Here is a 10,322-nt window from a genome sequence, read left to right on the forward strand (position 1 = left end):
CAGCTTGATGAAATGGAGATGGAGAAACTGAGTGTTTACAACAAGGTGGAAACCTCAAAGAAGGCATTGGGTTTATTTTTGTGACCTGGAAGCAAAGTTTGTGTTTTATACTGACTGTGAGAAAAAACAAGTAAAGGTGATGATCGCGTTCAATGCAGCTCACTTCATGCCGGTTTATTTTTATGGCAACAATTCACAACAACAGTTGCTTCAAGGTGCACTGAAGAGAGGTCCTCATACTCCACAATGCTGAGGGGAATGTCAGTGTTATGAAATGTCCAAGCTGGAGCTATGATCACGAGCCAGAGGTCATTAGTTTAGAGGCCAGAGGATTTTTTTCTCTGATTAATCTCTCTCTCTCTGTTAGTGTGTGTGTGTGTGTGTGTGCGCAACAGCAGCAGGGGTAGGACTATATTATCTAAGCCGGGTAAGTAAGCAGCATAAAAAAAAAAAAATCACATGCCATGTAACCATGGTGACAGAGATGTTACCATAGTGATAATCTCACACATCTCATCTGGAAGCACTTTGTAGTATCACAGCACAAAATCGAGAGGCAGCATCGATCACCAAACCAGAACTTGATATAATGGACTTGCTAAAAGTCGAGTTCCTTCAAATTCTTCACCATTTAAAAACATTCGAGTGTAACAGAAACATTCATCAGGCCTTTAGAGGACCTGCTGTCCAAGCCAATATTAAAGTAGCTAGAGTTCAACCAGTATAAACGATACAGTATTACAGTCTAACACAGATTCACCAAAGCATCATTGTCAGTGGCCAGAGGTCTTTATTGTTCCAACATTCTCATGAGATGCATTGTGCTCTGAATGCTCTGCATATGAGAAAGAAGAGAAAGTGGATCAAAAACATTGCAGAAATATATAAATTTAAGGCAGACAGACAGGCAAAGCCATGTCCCATGGTTCCAAAACAGGGCACCAAGGTTGAAAAACAGTTTGCACTTAAAGATGGACAACTACAGACCCAAAGTGAGCACCATAAAAGACTGGAATGTCAGTTTGGGAAAGCACAGCGGGACCAATTCAGAGGGTGCAGAACCTAAGTTAAATATCAAAAGACCTAGAAGAGAGAAAGCCAGATCTCTCATCACCACCATTACATGTTCCAGTCCAATTAAACCACCTTTTTAAATTTGAATGTGAGATAAAGGTTTTAAAGGTCACCTCAAAATATTTACAAAAACTTGATCAATGTCCCAGAAATTAAAATAATATGTATTTTGTTGTTGTTTAGTGTAGTATTGGTCAAATAGATAAAGCTGTAAATGTTAGTATTTGTGGTCCCTGGGCTGTGAAAGCCGTCTCTATAACAGCTTTTATTACATCGGCCAATACGGGTTACTTTAGAAATGTTGTCTCTTGGTGTGATTGGTTCTGATCAGAAGTGTCACTTGTTATGATCGTTTTAATCTATCAGCTAAACATCAGAAGAAGAAAAGCAAGAGTCTCCCAAAGTATTTTATTTCCCTTTTTTATGGTAGTAATTGTATTCACTGAAGTGAAAAATTAAGTACAGAGTAATTTGGACACTGCAACTTAGTGTGAGTGGGGACTAATGCTTTAGTGGGAAATTTACACCATAGCTACACTGTAACCACAACACCCTCTAAAACCCCGAGGCGAAACTTGACGTGGACCTCCCTGGAAATCTCCGAGTCTACAAATAGAGTGACTGGCCTGTGTAGTACCGTCTATTCCTCCGCAGTTTATTGACATTTTAATAACATGCAAATATTTCATGAAGCATAAATTTGAAATATGTTGGTGTTGGGAAAAATTATTTATTAGACATTGTACATTTATTGTGAAGTGAAGCTCAATAAAGCTTATTGTTGTTAGTTTTAGTAATATTCATTCACTCCTTCATTTTTTTTATTTTGTTCTGGTCATAGCAAAACAAGGCACATTAAAATAGAAAAACTGTATTTCAGACAAAAAGGGTGTAGGCAGAAATTATGCTTACATGAGTTATGAGTCAGCATCACCTATTTTAACACAACAACAGCACCCTCCAGCGGTCATAGTAAACACAGCAGAGAAAAATATCTTGAGTGTGTGACGCTGTCACGGTGCCATGAGGTAAGTCTGTAATTTACCTGATAAACCAGGATAAACTTCCTGTTTTTTGTTTTGTTTTTTAAGATCACATACTGACATTCTGATTCTAATTAATTATTATAGTGACAGATGGTAGCTCTCTTTTCTAGAGTAATTCAAATGAATGCTGTAAATAGAGGTGTAATTACTGTTTGGTGTCCATCCGTGCATTCTCTTCCAATTCAGGGTTGGAGCCTGTCCAGCTACTATAGGGCAAGAGGCGGGGCGCACGCTGGACAGGACAGGGCTAATACATAGAGACTGACAACCATTCATACTCACACCTATGGGCAATTTAGAATCACCATTTAATCGAACCTTTTCTGTCTGCCAGTGTGTCATGCAGTTTTCAAGATTAAAGACCTTTGCAAATGTGATGGCCAAACCCGTGGCCACACTCTAAAGTCGGTAACTCTTGTATTTTCGTTTCTTCATTTGAACACAGTAACACACTTTAGTTTCCAATAACTTTATTGACTGGTTTGGATACATTTGTTCTATTTGTAAGTGCGCACATTTAGTTTACTTATGTATTCATACCACTTCATTTCTTTGATTTTTGACTAACTGACTTTTGACTTTGTCTTTTTATTTCTTACCTGCCATCATCCCTGGGAGTTGCTGGACAAAAAATGGTAGCCAGGGTTTGAAACAATTAAATGCAAAGAGGGATAATTGGACCACACCACCACTTCCTGCTGAAGGGGAGAATGTGTGTTTTCTTTAATTTAAAAACAAAGTATTTGTATTTAATTAAATATTTGAGTTTAGGGTTTAATGGGGTTTTTTGTTTTTCTTCTTTAGTGTTTAGTTTATTAACAAACTAGATTGTACTGCATCATTTGATTTATGATTGTGTTTTGTTTGTTACCCCTCATGTGTCACAATGGTCTGATCAGCCATTATATATACCCTTGTATGTCAGTTATGTTTGTTTGGGCAGTCATTTGGTTTGTTAAGTTTGCAGTCTTTGCAGTCTTTGCCTGAGTTCAGTTTTGTTTCTTTGACCTCTTTTATGAGCTCAACATTTATTACTTTTGTAAATATAATTTTTGGGGGTTAAATAAATGAAAACTATATTTTTCTAATAATTCCTGGGACTCCTCCTGTTTTTCAACTCGGTCCATCACAGCAAAGAAAAAAAAGTTGCCTGCTCCAGCTCCTGGAAATGCATATAACCTTCTTATCAATATTATTTTCATACAGCAATTAATTATTTTAATTTTTAATAAAAAAGCCTTCTGCCTGGTTTTATACCTTTGTCTTTCTGTAACATAGACCGCAAACCGACATTTTCCCCACAACTCCACCCATCAGCTCGTCCAATCTGGAGTTGACCTGCATACATCCTGCTCAGTCTGTCAGTTCTTTCGCACTTACTGCTGTTGAGGAAACACTCCCAGGTTACCTGGTGATAGTCACAGTTTAGCGTGGGCAGCCAGATGCTCAATATAAGATAACATCATTACCTTATAATTATGTTAATGTACTTTGTTTCCTTAGCTCAGACCTGCTGGAGATTGTGTTCACCCTCAGAGGGACATATCTGAATTAAAACTGACGGGTTTTAAAAGGAGGGAGCGATAGACACTGAGCATCATATCAGTCAGTGTAGAAACCGGCCGTAAGTTTCAGGACCAGGGGTAATTATTTGCTTGTCATCATTTTTTCATTTTTGATCTGAGTCAGGGGTGCTGGCTTAACTTCTCTTCTGGATACATCTCTCCTTTACATGTAGGTCACGGATGAATCGAATTGAATAGAATTGAATCGAATCGAATCGAATCGAATCGTATCGTATCGTATCGTATCGTATCGAATTGAATTGAATTGAATTGAATTGAATTGAATACTGTGGCTTTTTTGTCTGATTGTCTGGGTGTCATAGCAAAAAGTGATGCCCAGATAAAGACACCCAAGGACCCAAAGGAAGGATGCAACAGCAGGTCTAAAGATCTAAGACAACATGAGCTCATAGTGGCAATTTAACGTTATTAAAACAGCAAATAGCTTTTATAGGTGTGGTTAATTTTAAGGTTGACTTACAAAAATGGCACTCTTTTCTAAACACAGAAGCTCATTTCAATATCAAGCAGAAAAAAAACGAAGACATACGTTTTGTTTTGCTTTTTTATTTTATTTTAAAAATCAGCGCAGTTAGAACTAACCGTGTGTCACAAACATTTATAGATCAGTTCACCTGCTTGCTTTAACTATTCTCCTTCCTGCCTTATACGTAAGCCACAGGGACAGACGGAAAATCTCAGCGTTCCCACCTCGTACACCTGCGTGACACGTTCATATTGACCCACAGTTGTGTGAAGCTGTAAGTCTGACTCTTTAATGAGGGTCTGTCCAGCTTTGGATTCTGTTAGTGTGTGTTTGAACTGACCTGAACCTCCTCTCTGTGGGCAGAAGGTAAAAAGGGTGATAAAGTCCTGTGTGCATCAGTCTTGCAGAGGGTCTGTGTAGCAAATAGTCAGCAAGAAGAGGTGAAAGAGGCTGATGGCAGTGAAGAGAATGTGGAAAATAAAGGTTTTCTACCACTTTTGTGTGAAAATGGTTTTAGGGTAAATGTAGAAAAGGGATGAATCATAAAACATTTAAATAAATAGCCCACATAGCAAGGAGGTCTGGCCCGGATCTGGTGTCAAACCGGCACAGCTGGCTGACTTCTGGCATGATAAGACGTATGTCATCAGGATATGGGCCAGGTGGCACTGATGGCACTGTTTATGTGATGGCATGCCATATCTGGCTCGATTGTGGTTTGGTGTATGTGGCCCAGGCTCATAGAAAACAGGTCTGGCCTGGATCCGGCATCAAGCTGGCACTTCTGACTGACTGGTGTCATGGCAGAGTGTATGGCAGCCAGATGTGGACCAGGTCTGGCAATGATGGCACTGTTTATGTTCCTATTTTCGTATTTTAGTTAGAAGATCCAAATGGCATGTTGCAATACTGTACTGCTATGGTAGCCAACGTTTCAAATGCAGGTTTGACAGGTTTGTGAGTGTACACTTTATCCAAAACCTAGTGACGGTTTACTCATTGTTACCAGTGGGTGGCTGTAGCTCAGGAGGTGGAGCAGGTCACCTACTGATCGGAAGGTTAGTGGTTCGATCCCTGGTCTGCATGTCAAGAGTGTGAATGTGTATGAATGTAGTTAGGAAGTACTCAATTTAGACAAAGTATGTGATTGGATGAATGTGGCATGTTGTATAGAGCACTTTGAGTAATATGTCAGACTAGAACAGGGTTATATAAGAGTCAGTCCATTCACTGTCTGAACAGAGTTTTCTTATGTTTGTTTTGCAATTTCTGACACATGTTGTTATTACATGGCTTGATTAAGGTGCACATTAGGCTGACATCTGGGGCCAGAGCTGAAACTGTTCTGGGCCAGCACAGGGCCAGCAATGTGTCTACAACTGGCCCGTGGCTGCACACAGCTTACACGTGGCCCACATACGGCAAAGAATGACGGCCCTTTGGTGGCCCAGATCAGGTTTGCCAGATGTGGCCCACACATGGGCCAGCACAGGACCACCAGTGTGTCTGCAACTAGCCTTGTGCTGGCCCATGTGTGGGCCACATCTGGCAAACCTGATCTGGGCCACCAAAGGGCCGTCATTCTTTGCCGTATGTGGAGAAGGACAGTCTGTCTGCAGAGCTCGCTCAGCTTCAGAGAAAACTAAATTTGTGTGCACTCTGCCAAAAAGTACACTGGATGACCTTATTCATGTTAGGACAGCCTGCCTAAACACTGTGTGAAAATCAACTATTGAAACAGGATGCAAAGACAGCCAGACAGCAAATCAAACAGCTGATGGCCTGAATTTCACTGATGTGCACCAAGCTGGACCAATGTGAGATCCAAGCTGGAGAACTCACTGACGAAACAGTGTCACACAAAGTGCAAACGAGCAGCGCCACCAAAGAATAAGGGGATCAGACTTGTTCAGATCAGGAAAAGACCAGCAACTTTGAGATGAACCGTCTGAAAGAGCAGCTTCAGCAGAGGGACAGCGAAATCCTGATCCTGAAATGGGAGAAGGACAGTCTGTCTGCCGAGCTCGCACAGCTTCAGAAACATGAGGCCTCTCTGAAACAAACTATGTGGAATGAGAAAACACAGAGAGGGAATCTGGAGCAGGAGAATTGAATGAATGAATGAATAGCCTTTATTGTCATTGTACAAGGTACAACAAAATTGGAGTGCCACTCCCTTGGTGCAAAATGCAATAATAAATATAAATATAAAATATAAAAAGTACAATAAAACAACCGAAGTACTCAAACAATAATAAGTACGATATATACAGAATAGCAACATTCATATAATGATAGTATGAATAGCAGCATAATATAGTGACAGTGGCAAGTATGGTATAGTTAAGCAGGCTCAATTGTTTTGTGCTTATTTACTACGGTGATAGCTCTGGGAAAGAAGCTATCCCTGAATCTGTTTGTCCTGGTTTTATGTGACCTGTACCGTCGGCCTGACGGTAACAGTTCAAACTGTCGATTACTGGGGTGAGAGTAGTCCTTAATGATATTGCCAGCTCTGCTGAGGTATCGGGAGTTTGCAATGGCCTCCAGACTGGGCAGAGAGCAGCCAGTGATCTTCTGGCTGTGTTGATGACCCTCTGCAGTACTTTCCTGTCTGCAACTGAGCACCCTGCATACCACGTTGTTATGCCGTACGTTAGGATGCTCTCTATGGTGGCTCTATAGAATGTCACCAGCAGCCTCTCCTCCAGGTTGTTCCTCCTGAGCACTCTCAAAAAATGGAGACGCTGCTGGGCCTTTTTTTACCACCGCCGTGGTATTTGCAGTCCAGGAGAGATCAACAGAGATCTGCACGCCCAGAAACCTCATGGAGTGTACCCGGGTCTGCTCTGCCCTTCGTGAAGTCCAAAATAAGTTCTTTAGTTTTCGTGGTGTTCAGTTGGAGGTTATTAACTGAACACTACTCAGTCAGTCTGTTAACCTCATCTCTGTAGTCCGACTCATCCCCCCTTGAGATGAGTCCAACCACTGTGGTGTCATCCGCGAACTTTATGATGGTGTTTGAGAGATGGGTAGGGGAGCAGTCGGATGTGTAGAGCGTAAACAAGAGGGGACTCAGAACACATCCTTGTGGAGACCCGGTACTGAGTGTGATGGTGCTGGACAGGTGGGGGCCTAGTCTGACAGACTGTGGTCTATTTGTCAGGAAGTCCTTGATCCAGAGACAGATGGAGGTGGAGAGTCCCAGGTTAGACAGTTTCTGGACCAGGATCTCCGGGATGATGTGATTGAATGCTGAGCTGAAGTCCAGGAAGAGCATTCTCACATAGTTTCCTCGGTGCTCCAGGTGACTCAGCGCAGTGTGGAGCGCTATGGTGATGGCGTCCTCGGTGGATCGATTTGACCTGTAGGCAAATTGGTGGGGGTCCAGAGTGGGAGGCAGACCGGCCCTGATGTGCTGACAGACCAGTCTCTCAAAGCACTTCATCACTACAGGCGTAAGTGCAACAGGCCTGTAGTCATTTGGGCTGTCCAAAGCCGTCTTCTTAGCGATGGGGATGATGATTGAGGTTTTGAGGCAGGGTGGGACGGTGTTTAATGACAAGGAAAGGTTGAAGATTTTAGTGAAGACTCCGGTCAGTTCGTCAGCACATGCTCTGAGAACCTTTCCATGTATTCCATCAGGACCTGCCGCCTTCCTGGGATTCACTGACCTTAGAACACGCCTCACTTGATGCTCTCCAAATGTTAGTGTGCCGGTGCTGGAGGAGGGTGGAAGTGGTGTAACAGCTGAGGGCCTGGTCGTCTCAAAGCGGGCGAAGAAACGGTTTAGATCCTCAGCCAGCGAGGCATCAGTCCTAGATGTCGCCTGGTTATTGCTTCTACAGTTGGTAATGTGATTGATCCCCTGCCACATTTTTCTGGGGTCGTTATCAACAACAAAGTGATCTTCAATCCTCCTCCTATAGGCAGCCTTGGCTTTCTTGATGCCTCTACTCAGGTCTGCCCTGGCCGCCCTATACGCAGCCCTGTCCCCTGACTTGAAGGCGGTGTTACGGTTTTTTAGGAGGGATTGCACTTCGCTATTCATCCAGGGTTTTTGATTTGGAAACACCCTGACCCTTTTGTTGACAGTGACATTGTCAACACAGTTCCTGATGTACGAGAGTACAGTGTCCGTGTACTCCTGGAGGTTGAGGCTGGAGAATAAATCCCATACAGTTGTTGAGAAGCAGTCCTGCAGTTGAGAGAGGGCTCCTTCAGGCCAGGTTTTTATTGTCTTTGTCTGGGGCTTTGTTTTTCTCAGCAGGGGGGTGTAGGTGGGGGTGAGAGACATGCAGAGGTGGTCAGATCCAGCCAGATGGGGGAGGGGTGTCGCTCTGAAAGCATGCCTGATGTTTGAATAGACATGGTCCAAAGTGTTTTCTCCTCTTGTAGCAAAGTCCACAAACTGGACAAATTTGGGAAGCACAGTCTTTAGGCACGCTTTGTTAAAGTCGCCGGCGACAATAAAAACCCCATCGGGGTGGGCAAGCTGTTGTTTATTTATGGTGTTGAGCAAGAGGCTGAGAGCCGTGCCCACGTTAGCATCCGGCGGTTTAAAAACAGCTATCACAATAACTACTGTAAACTCCCTCGGGATATAAAAAGGTCTGCACAAGACTGCCAGAACCCCCAAATCAGGAGAACAGTGTGTGTGAATGATCCTGCTGTTACAACACCATTCATCAATTAAGTCCTGGAAGAGCAGAAAGTGGTGAAGGGCACAAAAGAAATGCAGAAGAAACTGGATGAGCAGAGGAAACAATTAGCGGAGGCTAAGACAGAGGCGGCAACCCCAGATTCCTCCTCATCAGAAATCCTCAAGTTGTGTTAGAGCGCAGAGAAGAGCAGTCTCAAAACACCACCAACAACAGATAACCACGTGAAAAAGGCACTCAAAGAAGAGACAAAATATATTGAACTCGCAAAGAAAGTACGAAAAGGCAAGACAACAACTGAATGAAGTCAGACAGCACTGTCGAAGGAGAGAAAATATGTTAAAGACACAAAGAAGCAAATTCAACAGTCAAAACAAGTGTGAGAAGAAGTGCCGATAGTATTTAAAGGTGAGGTCGATCAAATACTGGAGACAAAGGCTGAAATATTAGGACTGGAGAAAACACTGAAAGTGGGGGGAAAGTTATTCAGTTGGTACAAAATGTCCTTAGAGAACATTGAACAACTCAGCCTGACAGTATAATGAACTCCATGACAGGTGGCCTCCTCCAATACTCTTAATGAAGTCAAGTGACCCAATGGTTGATTAAGTATCATCAAAACCTTTTAAAGAAATGCCACATTGAAGAGACAAAATATGATCTCTTGGGCTTTCTCATGCGCACGCTAAAATCTAACTGACACGCGCACGCGATTATGTGACAAAACTCTTAAACTGGCTTAAAATATTAATTCAAATTGTGCATCTAAATTGAATTTTAAAACTAGAGTGATTGAAAATAACCACTCTTCTTCTCCCATCTTCCTTTGCTCATCGCCAAGTGGCCATGGCAGATGGCCACCCCGTCCTAGAGCCTGATTCTGTCGGAGGTTTCTCTCTTTTAAAAAGAAGTTTTTCCTTCTCACTGTCACCAAACTGCTTGCTCTTAGGGGGTTTTTGTGTATTTTTGTAGGGTCTTGATTTTACAATATAAAGCACAATATAAAGGAAGTGTTGCTGTTGTTTGGCGCTGTTTCTTAACTTAAAATGTCCAATTACAACAGGACATTTTAAGTTAAGAAATAGCGCCAAACCACAAAATAAAATAAAATAAAATAAAATAAAAAAGCTTTGAATTTGTGCTTCGTTTCATTTGCTATAAATTTGCTAAAAATGTAATATCAGATTAGAATAGTGTGTCTCAATATAATGTATCATAGCATCATCCTTGGTCTACAGCAGGGGTGGGCAACTCCAGGCCTCGAGTGCCGGTGTCCTGCAGGTTTTAGATGTGTCCTTGAGCCAACACAGCTGATTCAAATGGCTAAATTTCCTCCTCAACATGTCATGAAGTTCTCCAGAGGCCTGGGAATGAACTAATCATTTGATTCAGGTGTGCTGACCCAGGGTGAGATCTAAAACCTGCAGGACACTGGCACTCGAGGCCTGGAGTTGCCTACCCCTGGTCTACAGGATGATGCTGTGATACA

General features: G+C 42.5%; 1 long non-coding RNA gene across 1 annotated transcript in view; it reads left to right on the plus strand.

Moving 5' to 3' along the window:
• Nucleotides 1–4,841: 4,841 nt before the first annotated feature.
• The window catches only part of LOC146510733 (uncharacterized), a 32,320-nt gene continuing 26,839 nt past the window's right edge, over nucleotides 4,842–10,322 (plus strand). The window contains exon 1 of the long non-coding RNA XR_014876227.1: nucleotides 4,842–5,989. This is a non-coding gene — a long non-coding RNA (uncharacterized LOC146510733). The remainder of the gene's footprint in view (nucleotides 5,990–10,322) is intronic.

This window comes from Neolamprologus multifasciatus, chromosome 9, assembly GCF_963576455.1.
Source record: "Neolamprologus multifasciatus chromosome 9, fNeoMul1.2, whole genome shotgun sequence".
Taxonomy (NCBI): Eukaryota; Metazoa; Chordata; class Actinopteri; order Cichliformes; family Cichlidae; genus Neolamprologus; species Neolamprologus multifasciatus.